The sequence below is a fragment of the Myodes glareolus genome, chromosome 11 (assembly GCF_982192425.1).
Source record: "Myodes glareolus chromosome 11, mMyoGla1.1, whole genome shotgun sequence".
NCBI lineage: Eukaryota > Metazoa > Chordata > Mammalia > Rodentia > Cricetidae > Myodes > Myodes glareolus.
The window spans coordinates 12,611,484-12,632,551 of NC_142036.1; the positions used below are offsets into that span (position 1 = coordinate 12,611,484).

At 37.7% G+C, this 21,068-nt stretch overlaps 1 pseudogene across 1 annotated transcript; it reads left to right on the plus strand.

Moving 5' to 3' along the window:
• The first annotated feature begins 19,153 nt into the window (after positions 1 to 19,153).
• Positions 19,154 to 19,764, plus strand: LOC148120416 (immunoglobulin heavy variable 3-23 pseudogene; annotated as a pseudogene). Its single transcript, XR_015739314.1, has 2 exons — positions 19,154 to 19,282; positions 19,382 to 19,764. The product of XR_015739314.1 is annotated as an immunoglobulin heavy variable 3-23 pseudogene (transcript).
• Positions 19,765 to 21,068: the final 1,304 nt, after the last annotated feature.

Consider the following 21,068-nt stretch of genomic DNA (forward strand, 5'->3'; position numbering starts at 1 on the left):
ACCTACAGAGTTCTCTGGTTTTGGCCTATTCCCTTGGAGTTCCCAGACTCACCCTGGACCCCAGAGGTCTCTGATTTGTGTCTACTCCCTTGGAGGTAACAAATTCATGTCTGGACCCACAGAGGTCCTGGTTCGGGAAAACCTAAACACTCTGATGTCCCAGTCTTGCACACAGACCTGCAGTGATCTCTAGTTCTGGCCTATACCCTCAGTGGTTGCCCCCTTGTACCTGCTCCTATGGATTTTGCAGTCTCAGTCCTGCTCCAGCGTATGCCACTGGCTTAGGCCTGTTTCCACAAATGTTTCTGTTCTGAGCCTGATCCCATGAAGGTCCCTGACTTGGGCACAGTCCTGTACAAACCTTGGGCTCTGGTCTACATTATCAGAGGTCCCAGATTCATGTCTGAACCCACAAAGGTCCTGGCCCATGCCTACTCCCTCACTGGTCCCAGACTCAAACTCACACCTACAAAGGTCTCTAGTTTTCCAGCATAAGCTATAAAAGGCATTTTTTATCTTACCCATTCTAAATGGCATAGATGGTAAATTAGAGTTGTTTTGATTTTCATTTCCCAGAAGGCAAAGGATATTAAACATTTCCTTAAGTCAGTTTCAGTCATTTGAAATTTTTCTGTTGAGAACTATCTGTTTAGTTCTGTATACCATTTTTAAATTGGTTATTTGGAATTTTGATTTCTAATTTCTTGAGTTATTTGTATATTTTTGTAGATCAGTCCTCTGTCTGATGTGCAGATCAGTCATCTGTCTGATATGGGGTTGATGAAGAAATTTTCACCTTCAGTGGGCTTCCTTTTTGTCTTATTAACTGTGTCCTTTGCTTTACAGATGTTTTTCAGTTTCAGGGAGTCCCATTTATTGATTGTTGCTCTCATTGTCTGTGCGATTTATATTACATTTAGGAAGTGGTCTCTGCTGCCCATGCATTAAATGTTACTTCCAATTTCTCTTCTATCAGGCTTATTGTGGACTGATTTTATTGAGGTCTTTAATCCATTTGGACTTGAGTTTTGTGCATGGTGATAGATAAGGAAATATTTTTATTCTTCTACATGTTGACATCCAGTTATGACAGCACCATTTGTTGAATGTGCTTTCCTTCTTTCATTGTATAATTTTTACCTTCATTGTCAAAAATCAGGAGTTCATAGGTGTGTGGATTAATACCCAGATCTTTGATTGGATTCAATTATTCAACCTGTCTGCTTTTATCCCAATACCAAACCCTTTTTATTACTGTATCTCTATAATAGAACTTGATATCCAGGATTGTGATGCATCCACAAGTTTCCTTATTGTACAGGTTTATTTTGTCTATCCTGGGATTTTTGTCTTTTCATATGAAGTTGATTACTGTTAATTCAAGGTCTATGAAGAATTGTTTTGGAATTTTGATGAGGATTGCATTGAATCTATAGATTTATTTAGTATGATTGAAGTTTTTATTATGTTGCTCCTACCTATCAAAGACCATGAAGAACTTTCCATTTTCTAATCTCTTCTTCAATTTCTAATATCAAGGACTTAAAATTCTTGTCAAATGGGTTTTTTACTTTTTGGTTAGTTTTAAGCCAATATATTTTATGACAATTGTGGCTATTGTAAAGCATGAAGTTTCTCTGATTTCTTTCTTCGCTTCTTTATAATGTGTATATAGGAGGTTTACGAATTTTTTTTGAGTTGATGTTGTATCCTGACAACTTTACTGACGGTATTTATCAGTTAAATGGGTTCCCATTTAGAGTTTTGTGGTGTTTAAGAAAAAAATACATAGATCCACCTAGAAATGGGAAAAAAGACAAGAATGCCTAACAAAATTAGGAGGATAGGGGTGGGAGGAAATGGAGAGTGAAAGAAGAGGAAGGGAGAATGGGAGGAAGCAAAGAACTTGATGGAACAGGATAGATGAGATTGAGGAAGGAAAGAGATGGGAGCAATGAAAGAGATATTTTGATTGAGGGAGTCATTATAAGGCTAGCAAGAAACCTGGCACTAGAGAAATACCCATGAATCCATAACAATGAGACCAAGTAAGACCCTAAGCAATAGAGGAGCGGGTGCCCAAACTGGTTTTTCCTGTAGTCAAACTGATGATTATCTGAAATATTACCATAGAGCCTTCATCAAGCAACTAAAAGAAACAGAGGCAGAGACCTCGAGCAGAGCCTTGGGTTGAGCTTCCAAAGTGTAGGCAGAGGTTTGATGTTCATCCCAGTTACCCGGCTAGCTTAGCCCTGAAATAACCACACAGAAACATTATTAATTAAATCACTGCATGGCCCCTTAGGTCTAACTTCTTATTGGCTAACTCTTACATTTTAGTTTAACCCATTTCTATTAATCTGTGTATCACCAAATGGTAGTGGCTTACAGGCTAAGTTTCAGGAGCCTTACTCTGTTTCATGTCTTACTCTGGTTGTAGATCCATGGCATATTCCTGACTCTGGTTTCTTTCCCCCAGAACTTATTTTCACCTTCTCCGCCTACATAAGTTCTACCCTATCAAACGGCCAGGGCAGTTTCTTTATTCATTAACCAATGAAAGATGCACAATAACAGAAAGACCTTCCACACCACCAAGGTAGAGTTGAAGAATGGGAGGAGTGAGAATAAAAGCAAAGAGGTCAAGACCATGATGGGTCTAACCACTAAAACAATTTATCTGTGCTAATGGGTGTACACCAACTCTAATTATACTGGAAAGGAACCAGCATAGGTTCAAATTATTCCCTTCAATGTGACAGTTGTATGGCTGGCATAGACTATGGGCCTAATGTCTGTGACATCAGGATTAATTCCAACATCTCATACTGGCTTTTTGAAAAACTGTTCTCTTTGTATGGGTAGCCTGATCAGTCTAGATATAGTGGGGAGGGTCTTAGAACTTTCCCAAATAAATGTGCCATAAATTCTCTGAGCAGTTGATGGGGGTGCTGTAGGGGAGTAATTGGAAAGAATGGGAGGGGGAGAGAGAGTAGAAACTGGGATTGGTATGTCAAATGAAAGTAGATAGTTTATTTAAGGCCAGTTGGAAAGGGACTGATAGAATATGTGGTCAAACTGGACACTCTGAATGTGGCTGATGGTGGAGGCTGACTGAGAAGCCAAGGACAGTGGTGCTGGGCTTTGATTCTACTGCATGGACGGGCTTTGTAGGAGCCTTGTTTGTTTGGATGCACACCTTCCTGGACCTGCGGGGAGCTGACAGGACCTTGAACTTCCCATAGGGTAGGGAACCCTGACTGTACTTTGGACTGAGAAGGAGGGGGAGGGAGGGTGGTGGGAAGGGAGGAGATAGAAGTGGGAGGAGGTATGCATTTCACATTGCCTGGTTGAGGTCTCCCAACTGGAGCTTTTCAGATTAGCCTTCAGGCAGACTAAGAAAGTATACTTTGGGATGGAGAATTTGGAACCCAGGATGGGGACCAGGATCAAGATAAAAACAGGGGTTACTGTTTAGTTACCGTGTCCTTTACGTGTAGAACTCACCAACTGCTCCTGGAGAGTAATGGGATTTCCCCAACCTCTTCAATTCAAGGTTAAGAAACTTGAGGGTCAGTGGGAGGCTCTTGGGGCTTTAGGCTGATCTAGTGGTAAGCCCTTAGAAGATTCCCACAATTACAATTCTCAGCCAAACTCAAAGCCCACCCCTCAGCAGCATATTTAATGCAATCATGTCACACCTCCTAATCCTTCTCAAATAGTGTCACTCTGTGATGACTAAGCATTCAAACATATGAGTCTATGGGGCCATTCTTGTTCAAACCACCATGATAGAGACACTCCTTTAGAAAAAAATTTGATTTACCTTTTCTTAGTAGGTATTAATTGCAATTCTTGTTTAGGGGTAGGACAGTGTCCACTTCTCCTCGGTGCTCTAGGATTGTGTGTGGTTTACACCTATGCAGGTTTCATGGGTGCTGCCAATCTCTGAGTTCATTTATACGTCTCTTCTTTTGTGTCCAGAAGATGCTGTTTCCTGGAGTCACCTAACACCTCTGGCTCTGACAAACTTTGTATCTCTTCTATATAAAGCCCTGAGCCTTGAGAAAAGGGGTTTGTTGAAGACATCCCTTTTATAACCAAGTGCCCCAAAGTCTCTCACTCTCTGCACATTGTCCAGTTGTCTCTGTTTATTCCCATATGAATCTCCTCTGATGAGGGTGGGTATGTACTACTCTATAGGCATAGCAGTATGCCACCAGCATCCATTTTATCACTGTGTTCCTGTAGTTGTTTGAATAAAAATGGCTCCTATAGGCCCATAGGGAATGACAGCATTGGGAGGGGTGGCTTTTGTTGGAGGAAGTGAGTCACTGGGGTGTGGTGGGCTTTGAGGTTTCAGAAGCTCAAGCCAGGCCTAATGGTTCACGATCTTTTCCTACCGCCTCTGGATCCAGTTGTAGAACTCTCAGCGACCTCTCCAACACCATATCTACCTGCATGTTGCCATGTTTCCTGCCATGAAACCTCTGAACTATAAGCCAATCCTAATTATCTAACTTAATTAATACAGTTTCTGTGTAATTATTTCAGGGCTAAGCTAGCCAGGAGGCCAGGACAAACAAGCTGCTTGGCCTTCTCCTTGCAACAGTGATTGAAAGAGAGTATCCACAAAGAAAGCCTTCCAACTTCGTTATTATGCCATAAGATCTTAACACATATGCATGCATGTAATTATGACTATTTAATTTATGTGTAGATGTTATAAAGATATCTGGAGACTGTTGGACTAGTCCACCTCCCAAAAATAAATAAAAAATAAAAATAATAAAAGAAAATATGTTGGTTATACCTCAATGCAATTAGCATTATTTATTTTATAAGATACTTTCAAAATGAATCCAAGAACATATCACAAAAATTATCCACCCTGACCAAGTAGGTTTTATCCCAAATTTGCAAGGGATTATTCAACATATAAAAATCTGTCAATGTAAACTATCATATTAACAAAATGAAAAATAAAACATGATAATCTCATCATATGCCGAAAAAACACTGACAAAATATGACATCCTTCATTATAAAGGTCTTGGAAAGATCAGGGATACAAGGGACATTCCCAAACATAATAAAGGCAATCCTCAGCAATCCAACAGCCAACAACAAACTAAAGTGAAGAGAAACTCAAAGTGATCCCACTGAAATCAGAAACAAGACAAGATTGTACACTCTCTCCATATCTATTCATTATAACACTTGAGGATATATCTAGAGTAATAAGACAACAAAAAAAGATAAAGGGGATGCAAATCAGAAAAGAAGTCAAATTCTCACTATTTTCTGATGATATGATATTTATTTGTGACTCCCCAATTTTACCAATTAACTAACACCATACATAAACACCTTCAGTAATATAGCAGGATACAAGATTAATTCAAAAAAATCAGTAGTCCTCTATATACAGATAAATATGGGCTGAGAAAGAAATCAGAGAAATATCACCCTTCACAATAGCCATGGATAATATAAAGTATTTTAGAGTAATTCTAACAAAACAAGTAAAAGGTCTGTTTGACAAGAACTTTGATTCTTTGAAGGAAAGATTGAAGAAGATATAAGAAAATAGAAAGATCTTTCATGGTCTATGGTGGGTAGACTTAGCATACATAACAAAAATGGCAATCTTACCAAAAACAATCTACAGATTCAATGCAATGCCTATCAAAATCCCAGCAATTTCTTTTCACGGACCTTGTTTCCTCTGCATATACTGGATTTTTGGGATCCAGTCTGTTTGGATACTCACCTTCCTGGACCTGGAGGGAGGGGGGAGGAGCTTGAACTTCCCACAGGGCTGGAAGCCCTGACTGCTCTTTGGGATGGAGAGGGAGGGGGGAGTAAGAGGGTGTTGGGAGGAGGGGCGGAAATGGAAACGTTCATAATTTAATAAACTTTGAAAAAAAAGAGTAAAACTCAACTCATATGTTAAATTAAAAAAAAAATTAAAAAAGCAGGATAACCAAAACAATCCTGTACAATAATGGAATATCAGGAGACATCATAAACACTGACTTCAAATTCTACTAAAGAGGTACAGTCTGATATTGGCATAAAAACTTACAGGAGGACCAAGGGAACCAAATCCAAGACCCTGTTATCAATCGACATACCAACAGACTTGTGCTTTTTTAAAGAATTAAAAATCACAAAATGGAAAATAGAAAGTATATTCAACATATGATGCTGGCATAATAAATCCATACCTATCACCATGTACAAAACTCAGGAACAAATGGATAAAAAACCTCAACATAAAGCCAACCACACTGAATATCATAGTAAAAAAGTGGGAAGTATACTTGAATGCATTGGCACAGGAAACCACTACCTAAATATAAACCCAGTAGCAAAGATATTTAGAGAAACAATTAATAAATAGGATTTCCTGAAACTTAAAATCTTCCATAAAGCAAATAACATTGTCAAAACAACAAAACATTAGCCTACAGAATGAGAAAACTTTGTCATCATATGAAGAGATGCTCCACTACTAAAGAATGCATAAAGATATGATACACTTACATGATGGAATATTACACAGCAAAACAATTAATAACATCTTGAAATTTGCAGGAAAATGAACAGATCTAAAAAATATCATATTGAGTGAGGCAACCCAAACCCAGAAAGACAAATATCAGATGTATCATTTCTAACTACTGACTTATGAAATATTGGCACAGGGTGAGGTTATTTAACATTCCCTGTAGAAGAATCTACCATTAATATCTTTTAGTGGGCTGAGAATTATTATAAGTAGGTAATGAAGAGGCAAACATTTATTTCTTATAAAGTTGTACTGAAGAAACCCTCCTATAAATCAGTAATCATAAGAGGCCACCCTTTAGGCAATAGGAAAAACAAAGGAATACCAGATAGTAGAGAACCCACTGACTGAATCACATTATCAACAGGCTCTCAGATCTGTTACCATTCTCCATTGTCCAGAATTCTTTTTAACAGGAAATACAGAAAAATTTCAAAGGATTTTTGATTCTTCAATTTGCTGAGCATCTAGTTGCTCCTGTACCAGCTTTACTAAAGCCTGCAGTTTCTCTTTTGATAATGGCCGTTGATTAACCCATATAGGTTCCTTAGATAACCATTTTAAAGGTAGAGGCATTAATATCTCTGAATGTTTGTCAGTTGGCTCTTTGTGTGTGTGTTTATGTGTGTCTGTGTGTTTGTGTTTGTGTGTGTGTGTGTATGCATGCTTTTGTAGAGCCTGAATTATTGGTTGCTATTTTTATAGCAATTTACAATATTTTTCTCAGAAACATGCGTTACTTAATGATTTTATGAGTTATGTTTGTGAGACTGTGGGGATGTTTATCTGGGTATTCCATTGTTGCAATAGATCACAACCCCATAGACTTCATATCTATATTAACCACATATAAACTCAATCTTTTCTTCTGGCCCCATGTATTCAACTGATCTCATGGTTTGTTTTATGTGAGATAGGAATCCAATTCCTAACAATTCAATCTCTACCTTCTTAAAGGCTAATTCAGATGTCATGATTCTGTTGTAATTAAAATCACATCTGCCCCTGTGTCTTATAATCTTCCCATAAACATGAGTTACTTAAGGATTTCATGAGTTATGTTTGTCAGAATATGGGGATGTATATCTGGGTATTCCATTGTTGTAACAGATCCCAACCCCATAGATTCATATCTATATTAGCCACATATGAATTCAACCATTGCTTTTGGCCCCATGCACTCAACCGATCTTACGGTTTGTTTTTTATGAGACAGGGTTCCAATTCCTATGAATTGAATCTCTGTCTTCTATAAAGGCTAATTCAGTTGCAATGATTCTGCTGTAATAAAAGTCACACCTGTCCCTGTGTCTTATAATCCTTCAATTATAATGGTATTCATTCAGACACTCACTTTTGGTCTTTGATAATTTATACAAGTCTGCAATAATACACACTTTGAATTTTCTGTTTTAAGTTTTGATTCATCCTCCGTGTTTATTCTATTATTCAGAGAAGTACAGTTTTAGATAACAAGCATTGGGTTTTCTACTTTTGCTGGTGATACATGTCCTCCACAATAACTGGGAATGACTAGACCATGTTAGACCTGGGAGATTCTGAGAGGATGCTCAAGGAGTTTCCCCAGGAAAACTGGTTGCTTTGTTTGTCTCTTTTTGTTCTACACCAATTAGTCCTGTGTTGACCTTTCAGACATCTTCTGCATAACCCAAAGTGTTGGGGCCTTTGATATGGGTAAGTCTCACAAGAAACATTATTTCTAGAAATCCCCTGTCTACAATTCCTTCTCAGATGGCCTATTCTGACCACAATTAGAGAATTTGATATTTTGATGTCTCTTAATACCTTTGGAAATAACCTCTCCTACTCAAGCTTCAGTCTTATTGTCAAAGGACTCATTGTCCTTTGTTGGATCCATTTGTTCATTAGTGCTGATCTGATATTTAAAGACTCAAGCATCATTATCACATTCTGAATTAGCATTTTTTAAAGCCATAGATTCAATGACAACTCATCAAGATTCTGGATCCGTCATACCTAATAGTAGAGCTTTAGTTAATCTTTGCAAAATGTCACTAAAGAGTTCTCTTGGGTGTCGTATACCTTAATATATTATTCAAATCTTTTTGCTGGTTATTGCGTATGATTCAAACCAGTCAAGGCTGCTATATGACATAAGGACAATATGTGTTCATTGTATGTACCTTGACTATCTGGATCACTATAAGGGTCCTCAAGAACAATTTGATCTTGGGAAGCTTGAAAACCTCTGAGTTTACAATGATGTCCAAGCTTGCTTGCTCTCTCTAATAACTCTTCTACCTTAGCTGCAGACCATGGTCTATGACAGCAGAGACTAGTTGAAGCCAATTATGTGGAATAACCTTATTTTTTGAAGCCCATGTCTTTACCAACTCCCTCACATATGATGAATGCAAGTCACAAGATACTACTGCTTGCCCAATATCCTTTTAATCTTTGATACATATAGGCTCCCAGTTATATTATCATGTCTTTTGGGGTATGTAATATTTCCAGGATTTTCAGAAATACTAAGAAGATAAGTAGCGAAAACACTTGCAGTCATCTCTCACTCTAAGAGGTACTGGTGATGTCACATCTTTACTATTGTCTTTTGTCTGTACCTACTCTCCTTGATTATCAGTTCTGACAAGTTTCGCAATCAATTCAATCATTTTATCACTGTCTTTCGTATGGTCTGAATGTCTTGACCTGTTAATATTTTAAAGATTTCCTCAAATCAATTACTTTCTGTTTCTCATCATGTACATATGATTAAAGTTTTTTTCACCTTTAATTAAACTGCCTTAGAGATTATTTGAATTATCAATTGTATTATTTGAATCTTGTCCTGAGAGATTATTTGAATTTCATGTAAGTAGCCTTCCAAGATTGTTGTCATAACTTTTTAAACAATTTTGGTTATCAATTTCAACAATATGAATCTTTTCAGATAATCTCTCAGTATCATTTTGTAAAGTTGCATTACCCATTGATATGGATTGAATTTTTGTTTGTCAAATTAAGGTTATCATACTAAATGGTATGAATCTTTTCTGTTAACTTCTCATTACCAGTATGTAAATATTGTATGATTTCTATGAGCTTCTCAGTCTTGAGTCGGTTCTCAAACCATTTTTAAAGATAGATAGATGCTATGAATAGAAATTATATATCGCATACCTCTCCTAGAATTCCATCAATAATAGATGCTAAAAGGTCCTATTCCTAGATGGATTGCCAAGTTGTGAGTCACATGTCTTTATTCCCAGCTCTCAGGAGTCAGTTGCAGGCAAATCTCTGTAAGGTTGAGGTTAAGTTCTCGTCTATAAGAACTGGTTCTCAGACATCTAAGAGTGTTACAGAGAGAAACTGCATCTCAAAAAAAAAAAATCCGGGATTGGGATATTATGTGCAATTACTTTAGAACAGGTTTAGAACAGGTTTAGAACAGGTTTACAAGTTTCAAAAAAAAATTATGCTTAGCAGATGAACTACCTTGTTTTTTTGGTTTTTGTTTTTTTAAGATTTATTTATTTATTATGTATACAGCATTCTATCTGCACAGATGTCTGCAGGTCAGAAGAGGGCACCAGACCTCATTACAGATGGTTGTGAGCCACCATGTGGTTGCTGGGAATTGAACTCAGGACCTTTGGAAGAGCAACCAGTGCTCTCAACCTCTGAGCCATCTCTTCAACCGCAAACTACCTTGTTAAAATCCTGTTTGACATAAATATTATAATGTATAATAACAATTGGACAGACACTGTGGATTTTTTAAGCAGAACTCAAAACCAAACTGAATGGAATTTTATTAAACAGACACTGATCAAGGAAGCCATGCTGCAGTTGTGCACAGGTCACATAAGTCAAGGAAAGTTGCAGTGGCAACAGAGAAGATGCATGCATGTGAGGCTCGGGGCAAGCCTCAGGACTGCAAGCCTCAGGAAGTTGTGGAACATCTCAGAAAGCCATGTGGATGCTGTGTGTGGTGGTAGCAAGGACAGGGGCAGGAGGAGAAGATGTTAAGTTGGGAGGATGGAAACTGGGCACACTATTGCTTCTCCCACACACACGTGGCTAGATTTGTGTTCTAATTCCTAGAGTTGGTATTCTAAGGTCTTGCCTTAGCTAGTGGCTAAAAAGTCTCAGGCAAATAGCTTTTTGGTGAATTTGTACTCCTCAAGTTAGTCATCAAATGTAGCATAATTATTAAAACTCAGACAGATATATTAGGGTTAAACCTGAATGCCAGAAAAGCAAAACACCCAGCCACTGGCTTTTACATCTATTTAGTTTGAAATGGTGATCTTGCCTCTAGGAATCTCAGAATGAAACTTAGGATGAAAACTGTCTTCCCCATTTTATAATTCTCAATAGTTTCTGGATTAAGGGTGTGACCCATCATTGCCTGGTTTCTATATCAAGCTAGAGTGGCTAATGGGATTATAGGTATTTGTCATTGCTGCCTGGTATGTAAGGATGGTCAGTGTGGATGTTTGACTCTTCTGTTTCTCATCCACTATTTTCTTATTAAACTATAAATGAAACACCACTACACCTTTCAATGGGAACATGCTTCTGCTCTACATATGTATATAAGGACCTTTAGAATTAGAAACAAAGGCCATGTGATCAGCAATTTCTAAATGAGATAAATGAGTAGCTTGGAAATGGGTTGGCATTTTCATTTAAAATATGTATTTTACATTTCCACGCTCATTTCCTAATACCACAGTGACACTGTCTCTCAAGTTGGATCCTCTGTCTGAAAGACATAGGTGTGAAGTCCTATAAAGACACCCTCAATGAATGATGCTTTTACCTCTCACATTGCTTGTTTTCGCCATATTCAAAATGTAGATTATGTGTGTTTGGTGTTATAGCTTCTGATTTGCAGATTTTGGAACTAAAATGAAAACCCTAGGAAGGGAAGACATCTTAAGTGAGAAACAGAGGGGATCAATGTTAGAGGCACATAGATGATGGAAAGCAAAAATTAGGTGTGCTGAGAGAAAGTAGGAAGGAAACAAGAAAATTTTAAAAAATGTTAAAATTTTAACAAAGAACAAGTTCATACTAAATCTAAATCAAAAGTCCAGGTTATGCTAACTATATTTGATTGGAGAAATTAAAACTAAGCTAACTCAATATAAAAGCACCCATGAGATGCCTGGTATAAACAAGGAAGAAGATAATGGCAGAAAATTTAAATAAATCAATGAGAGAACATTATGGGACAAACACAATAGAAAATAGAAATATGTCTTACATAGTAACCACAAAGTGGTAGAGAGACAATAACTAGATATGTCTTATATTAAGTTTTCAGTTGCCTAAGGACATCATTGTCTCAGAAGGGACAAAATTCGCAACTGTTCCCAACACAGTCAAGGAGTTCTACAAACATCAACCGGCAGATCTGAAAAAGACACATACCAGGAAGAAGGTATGTCCAGTATGATCACCAATGAACACAGAAAACTCATCAAGGACTTTACGCTCAGTTGGATTTCCTTATAATTATGTCGAAACGTAATTCATAAATATGAGACATTGTGTGCTGTGTGGGCATGAGAAAGAAAATATGGCTCCAGGATAGTATTATGACCAGATTTCTCTGGGCTATCAGGTGTCCAGTGTGAGCTGCCACTGGTAGAGTCTGGGGGAGACTTACTACAGTATTGAAAGTCTCTGAGACTGTTCTATGCAGACTCTAGATTCATGTTCCGTGATTACTGGATTAAGTGGGTTTGCCAGGCACCAGGGAGGGGCTGGAGTGGTTAGCATGCTTTAATTGTGGTAGTAGTTCAATTTACTATGCTGATGCCATGAAGGGTGAATTCACCTTCTCCAGTGACAATACCAAGAACTCTCTGTACCTTGAAATGAGCAGTCTGGGGTCTGAGGACACAACCATATATTACTCTGCAAAGCACACTGTGGATACTATTGTGAGCTCAGACACAAACCAACTTTCAGGATCCTAAGAACCAGCAGGAGGCACTAAAAGCACAAATAGCTCTGGATCACAGAAGAGCCTGTCCAGAGAGGCATAAAAGACTGAACTCCCCTGTGACTGGGCTATCTCTCCCCATCACATTCAGGGATTCTCTCTACAGGTATAGAGTGTAGTAATTATTGAAGTGAATCTTTAATTCATCATCTTTATTTTTAAACTTGTAATAAACCACAACTTCCTTGAATTGATATTACTTTTCAAAGTTTGCTTAAAAAATTAATCATCCATAGTTTCCTACTTCTAAATTAATATAACCTTATAAAAGTTTGCAGTTGCTATAACTGTTGGATGAATATATTTTTGAACATTTGCATCTTGGTAAAAATCAACTTACACATTAAAGTCCAAACTAATAATTCCTCTATGTATGTTGTGCAACTCAGATCACAAAATTCTCAGCCAAAAACCAAGCACATACTTGTAGACATCAGTTCCTGTCCCTGATCCTTTTCTCCTTAGCCCTTCTCATAGACAACTGAGTTGTATAATTTTTACAGTTTGTGTTTTCATTGGTGCTTTTGTTGCTCCCGGAATTATACTTCTACACTCTTTGTTGTTGGTGACAGGAAGAGCCTATTGTCTCATGTGTGAGCTACAGAAGTGTACTTCAGAGAAGCCATGTTGGCTGTGGGTTCTATGTTAATGGATCATAAGTTTGGCACGATTTATAAAGAATAAAAAAATCTTTTCATATGAGGCTGAGGCTTCTTGTGAAATTTACACAATGACACCAATAGTATGTGATGAAACTTTGGAGAACACATTGACTACATTCTTAGAAACCTGACCGTAGAACACTTAATAGTGAATTGAATAACTGAACACAATGTTGAACCCAAAGATTCCACTGTCATATTTTCCCTGGTAAGTGTGAGGATCAGCTTGCTTGGTTGCTCCTGAAACGGATGAACAGGGAAAATTATAATGAGTTTGTTGGACCTAAAACATATCAGAACCAATACCTCTATTCTAATCTCAAGGATTTTACTTTTGACCAAGAATATCCAGAACATATTTTTTGGAGAACCTATCAATGTGAATTAAAAACTTCACATATCTATATTAATTTAAATAAATTGTTAAACAAATAGGTGCAGGCAAAATTTTCCCTCTGGAGTAAAAGAGAAATAACAATTGTTTATAGAGATGCCCTTGAAACTCTCTTTTATTCAGTATATCCTCTGTTTTGTTCTAGGTAATTTTAAAGAAAACAGGATACTTAGATGACACATATGTATAATCTAACACCAGAGTAACTATTATTGTACCATGAGCCCTCAAAGGGAAGTGCAGGAATACGTTCCCCCTAATTCTGTTTGATGATGGGATATTGTCATCTTAGAGTAAAGTAACAGCTAACCAAATATGAGAAGATGCTTTACAATACATGTATAGGATTATCTACAACTAGATATTTTAAGAAATAAGTGAAGAAACCCACCGGTTCTGAGTTAGATAGGAATAGGAATACGGTCCCAGATAAATTTGCCTACCAAGTTATTTGATATTTACCAGTTCTCCTTAATTGGCTTTCTGTATTTACTGTTTTAAGCCTCAGTTATACAGCTTTTACAATTTTCTTTATTCTTTAGGATCCCTATGTGTGATATTCTTCCATACAACTCCCTCATCTACCAAACTTTGGGCCCTATCAACCTTATACTTATTTAAGCACAGTTAGTGCTGCCCATATCTGCACATGTGTGAACTCAAACCCAGCAACATAGGAAACATACCAGTAACCATATCCTGTAAAATGTGTGACTATATTTCTTGTGCAGAAAAATAAATTTTCAATTCCTCTCAGTATGAAGTAGGGACAAGTAATTAGCAACCCTATCTATAACATGGTTTTGGCTGGATTGAAACCAGTTGGGTTTATACAGACAACAGCTGCTGTGGGAGCACTTTCTTCTCCTTTAGTCAATAGCCTTTAAGATACCAGCCCACTTGGGCAAGGTCTCTTATAGTTTAAAAAGCAGTGGTAACTGTGCCAGCTCCCTCTTGCTTCCGACTCAGAGCACTGTTGTTTAGGATGGTGATCTGTAAGTTTTCTCCTTAAAAAACACTTTTGTTATCAATAATTCTGAACTGGTGTAATATTGTTTTACTGTGTCAAACAGTAGCCATTATGAGTCCATGATTGTGATATCCATGTCATGCCCAGAAGACAGCATTTCACAGCATCCATCTCTGTGCTCTACTTCTTCCATTCTTCCCACCTCCTTTCATAAGTGTTTTCTAAACCATGAAGGAATTTGAATGATACTGGAAATATTATATCACACAACATGTCAAAGATTGGGAAGGACAGTTTCTGCCTTATAGAAAATCCAGATTGTGTGTTTGAGACTCTGTGTGTTTGGTGTTTCGGCTTCTGTTTCCTAGGCTTAGAACTAGAATGGAAGTCAAGACAAGAAAAGACATCTTAAGTGAGGGGAAAGAGGGAAAAAAGACAAGATAATACAGGGGTTTTGAAAGAAAAAGTTGGGTGTAGTGAGAGAAAGGTAATGAGTGGGCGGGTAGAAAGCATGAGAATTTGGGAAAATAAAAACAATGTCTTCTCAAATGCAAGATGGATCCAAAAGTTTTGTTACAAAAATGCATTAAATGTCCCCATTGTGCTGACTATATAAATATGCAGAAATAAAAATTGACCTAAGACAGCATAAAGACAGCCATGTGTTGTCTGGTATCAAGATGGGAAAAGGAATGGCAGAGTGGGTAATAAATGTGATCATAGGGAAAATTTCAGGATGCAAACATTTGAGCATTGCAAATATAAATATGTCCCCATAGCATTCACTGAGAAGAAGACAACAATAAGAAACTTCTTATTTACAAACTTCCTGAGGCCTTCATACAGCATCACTGGGAATTGAGTAAAATTCAGAAAAGTGTCAAGTGTTCTTGCTGTAGGAATTCCTACCACCAGTAGCTTTTAAGTTACCACCCACTTGGGGCGTGGCCTCTTATACTATTTATGCCAATGTAAAGCACATCTGGACTCTTTTCCTGGCTGCAGGATTTGGTTGCTGTTCCTCATTCCATCAGAGGATAGTGATCTGTTAGTCTACCCCGACATTAATAGCACTCTATGATACTCACTTCTGAGCTAGTATGGGATTTCTTTTATGCTCCCTTCTTCATCTGGCACCCATATGATAGCAGGTATAAGTCAAGCAGAGATTATAGTGCCTTCTACAACTGATGAAATAAAAAAGTTAAGGGAAGGCAATGAACCATGGCAAAGAGCTTGTGCTAAATTTAGGGCGAAATTAACAGCAATTATCCCAAAAGCAATAAACTTAACCTTATGAAAAGAACTTCTTGGATTCTTTCCCAAATTGTATATGAGGCTCCAATAACTGGGGCCCATAAATTTTATACCAAAGCAAATAAATCAGGGAAGGCAGGTTACAAATGAGAATAAATATGTAAGGTGGAACAAAACCCTTATAATGCTGTCCAGAAGGCATAATTATATGCAATTCTCATGGTGTTAAAGTATATTTAAAAAACTACTTAATATAGTTACAGATTCACAATATGCAGAAAGAGTAGTTTTGTATATTGAAACAACTGAATTTATACCAAATGACACAGAATTGGTTTCATTATTCACACAAGTCCAAGATATAATCAGGAATAGACTTTGTCCCATATATATAACACACAACCACTCTCATTCGGGTCTGCCAGGTTCCCTAGCACAAAGTAGTGCTAAAATTGATCGATTATTGATAGGAAGTGTGTTGAAGACCTCAGAATTCCAAAAGAAACATCATGTCAATAGCAAAGGTTTAAAGAAAGAGTTTTCTATTACATGGCAACAAGCTAAGGAGAGTATAAAGATATGTCCTACTTGATCTTTCTATGACCCAGCACCTTTACCTGCAGAGACTAACACAAAGGGTACGAAAAGGGGTGGGTGTTCCACATTGCAGAATTTGGAAAATTAAAATATGTACACCATACCATTGATATTTATTCAGGTTTTCAATGGGCCACTGCTTTGAGATCAGAAAAGATTGATTCAGTAATCACACATATATTGATAGGGGAGTTCAGCCAATCACATCCTCTTCATGGGCCGTGTTACCCTAAGGCAAAAGTTTACCTATAAACCAGGCAGGTAAAAGCCCCCACCCTCTCACTCCCTCTCGACTTGGCCTGGATCCAGCATTCCAGACGGATAAGATTCTGTGTAATTTTTTCCTTCTGTTTTATTAAAGCTGTATCTTTTGTAAGATAGTCTGGGGACTTTTCATTACCGATCGCCCTGCGGCATCTTCTGGTGCCCAAAGTTGTGTTAAACTCTCTTTCCCCCCTTTTTTAAAGCCTTCTCAGATTTTTAAGTGGATTTATTTACCATGTTGTGCACCACTCTGTAAAAGGAGCGGCGGGCTGTGTCCCGCCATCTGGCTCCCAGCTAGCTTTATCCAAAATAATTACACGGAAACTGTATTCCTTTAAACACTGCTTGGCCCATTAGTTTCAGCCTCTTATTGGCTAACTCTTACATCTTGATTAACCCATTTCTAATAATCTGTGTAGCACCACGAGGTGGTGGCTTACCAGTAGGATTTTAACCTGCAGCTGTCTTGAAGAGGAGAGTCATGGCGTCTGCCTCACTTCCCTTCTTCCCAGCATTCTCTTCTGTTTACTCCGCCTATCTAAATTCTGACCTATCAAGCCAAGGCAGTTTCTTTATTAACCAATGAAAGTAACACAATAGACAGATAACCTTCCTCCATCAATTTATTAAAAAGTTATGGCCAACATGAATATACCTGCACAAATAAAGACAGATTATGGTCCAGAATATGTCTCTAAGAAAATGAAACCATTTTGCTTATTATAATATAAAGCATATTACAGGTATAATACACACTCCTACAGGTCAGGCAGTTGTAGAAAAATTAAATCTAACTATAAAAGATATGTCAAACAAACAGAAAAGATGGAAAATACCCCCCAGAAATAGATTGCATAATGCTTTATTTATATTGAATTTTCTTAATGTTAATGAGAAAGGAACAACAGCAGCAGAGACATGTTGGTTAATAAGAAAGTCTTCTGATTTAAAACAGCCAGTGTATTTCTAGGATGTGTTGACATCACAATGGAAACCAGGTGATGTGCTGTGTTGGGGAAGGGGTTTTGCTCTTGTTTCCACAGGAGAAGAAAAACTGTGTATACCATAAAAGTTAATAAAGATTCAGTTTAAAAAAGAGAAACCTCTTGAGAGAGAGAAATGGCAGCTCATCCACAGGGGTGACAATCATACAGGTGGTAAGAAAACTTTATAAGGTTTGGGGAAGGATTCTGCTCTTGTCTTTACAGGAAAATACATATCTTCAAAAATTCAGGAGACCCTGGATGTTTGGATGCTGACAGAAGGAAAAATAACTATCCAATAAGGATCACTGAGAAAAAGGAATATGACTTGTAAGGACAAATAATCAAAACAATTACATTTAAAGATAGATAGATAGATAGATAGATAGATAGATAGATAGATAGATAGATAGAAAGAAAGAAAATGGGGCCACACAACTCCACCTGGTTGATATGATGTCATGATGCTGATAGTACTACTATAAGACCTGCTTTGGGTTTTTTAAAATGTTCTGCCCAGAACTTCAAATAGGAACCTCAGAAAAACCCTACTGAAAACTCGGAGATTATTTGGAATTACAGCAGACAGTAATCTTGGAACTTATTTATCATTTTACTTTCACAAGGTCCTATAGAAAGAGCATCACCTCCATGACAGCTGGAAGTAATTCTAGAAGAAAACATCCCCTTTCCCAACAAAGTTTGTTCTCATGGTTAGGGGCATCATTTAGCAGTTGATTATAAATAGAATAGAATTTGGGGTTGGGAAAAACATTCTGTAGGCTAAGGGATCTATTTGAAAAAAAAAGGGGGAGAAATTAAATGGGATAATAGATTAGTGTGAGATTACTCACACTAATAATAATAGTGAGTAATAGAGTTAATACTTAAAATCTATTATTTATAGGCAAATAACATTGGTATAGATTCTTGTATATTGATACAAACTTAAATTATGTTTAATATGTTCCTATTTTCATCTGTAATATTTGTATATCTAGGCAAATTTGTTTTGTCATATTGTATGTATGCATGGTTCTACTTCTGCTTAAAACGTTTTTGGATGTTGATACAATTTTAGGATAAATTTATCATATTATAATGTTAATTTCAATCTCCGATCAAGATACTATTAAACATTGCTTACATTGTGCATGGAGCTTTTAAATTTCACATTGATCCTAAAGAGTCATGACAGTGTGGAAACACAACATTTTTCATGCATATGGTGAAAAGGGAACTAAATACAGTGTAGTGAATTCCTAACAAGGAAAATGTGTACACAGCGCTACATTAATGCTTCAAAGTCTGTAACTGTCATCAGTGTGTATGATGTCTTATATCTGAGCTGAGTAATGCATTCTGCACAGGTCAAACTACAGAGCCTGTTACATCAGGAAGATATGCAAATAAGTTATCTTTGTGCCCATAAAATCCAGCCCTGCCCTAACCCTGCATCTTTGGCACAGGAGACAAGCCCTGAATTTCCAAGTCCTCCCAGTCAGGGTTCAGCATTGAACACAGGACACTCACCATGGATTTAGGGCTCATATTGGTTTCCTTTGTCCTTATTATAAAAGGTAATTCATAAAGATGAGATGCTATGTGTTGTGTGGACATGAGAAAGAGAAAAAAGTCTCCTGTGTTAGTTTTCTATAATTAATTCTTTGTGTTTACAGGTGTACAGTGTGAGGTGCAATTGTTGGAGACTGGCGGAGGCATGGTGCAGCCTGGAAAGTCCCTGAAACTCTCCTGTGCAGCCTCTGGATTCACCTTCAGTAATTATGACATGAACTGGGTCCGCCAGGCTCCAGGGAAGGGACTGGAGTTGGTGGCAGCCATTAGTAGAAGTGGTGGTAGCACCTACTATACCGACGCTGTGAAGGGCCGGTTCACAATCTCCAGAGACAATGCCAAGAACACTCTGTACCTGGAAATGACCAGTCTGAAGTCTGAGGACACAGCCACGTTTTACTGTACAAGAGACACAGTGAGTGAATGTTACTGTGAGCTCAGACAAAAACGCCGCTGTGGGGAACACGGGACCAGCAGGGGGCGCTGAGAGCACTTAGAGATCTGGGTCACAGAAGATCCTGCTCAGAGAAGCATGGAAGACTGGACTTCTTTGTTGGCATTGTCTCTCCATATCACACTTACGAATTTTCTCTGCAGGTATAGTGTGTAGTGATCCTTGAATGTCCAAATTATTATTTAAATTTCTGGTTCCAGTTGTGTTTTGTGTGTTTATTTATTACAGTTTCTCCTTGTTTCCTTTTATCTGTCTCTGTCTCCCTATCTTTGTCTATGTCACAGTCTCTATCACTCTCCCTCTTTCTCTCTCAATTTTTCTTCTGAGTTAGTAGGTTAACAGATAGCTTTGGGAACATAGAGTTGAGAGGTGATGTCCTCATGAACACACAGTGTTCTGTCCTCCATCCTCTATTTGGGATAACTCACCTTGACCAGTGAAAGTGGACAGAAGAGGATGCATAAAGCTGACATTTTCAATAGCCACAGAAATGGATCTTAAACCCAAAAGAATGAGTTGCCTGTAACTAATGATATGAGTGTCATTTACCAAAGAAAGAATGAGACCATATTATGGGAATGTAGGAGAAGGGATGACTGTGCTATGGAAATGGCAATGTGGTGCTACTAAGATATTATAAAAACTGGGGGCTTCCTCAGAGAATTACACAAGATGATGTGACTCTGCAATCTCACTTCTTTATAAGTAGAAAAAGAAGCAGAGTTGGTATAGGAAGACAGTAAAGAAGGGAAAAGCAAATGAAGAGACATGTCAGTAGGAGAGAACAGAAGATTCAAAGGAGTGAGAGAAAGAGGAGAGCAGATAGTGGGATGAATCAATGTAATTGCAGTACATTATTAATGAGCATGGTAATTTGTTTTTAAGTAGAATGAATGAGAAAGGTGGGAAAATAACATTTTCAAATATCCTATGAAATTAATATACATGTATCCATCTGCCCTTGTAAGTTTGTTTTTTGGGAAGGATTGTCTCTGTGGTTGTATACCTGTCTGTATGTATATGTCTGAGTATCTGTGTGCTTGCTTCAGATATGCGTACTTTCTCATCATCAATAATTAGTTTACATCACAGAGGTTACCATAACATGATCACTACAGACACCTGCTCTGAGGTCAGGTGAGCAGCAACACTGGTATTCAAGGTTTGCCTTCAGGCTCAGGGCCTCCATTACCCTAGTCAAGCTCTGAAGACATTTCGGTTCCCATTCTTCCTTAAGACCCCAGTGAATAAGGAGAACACAGCACTCGTAGTCTTGGTTCCCATCAGTATTTCCCAGGAACACTGCCTCACCTATGCTAAGGTCTAGCTCCATCAAT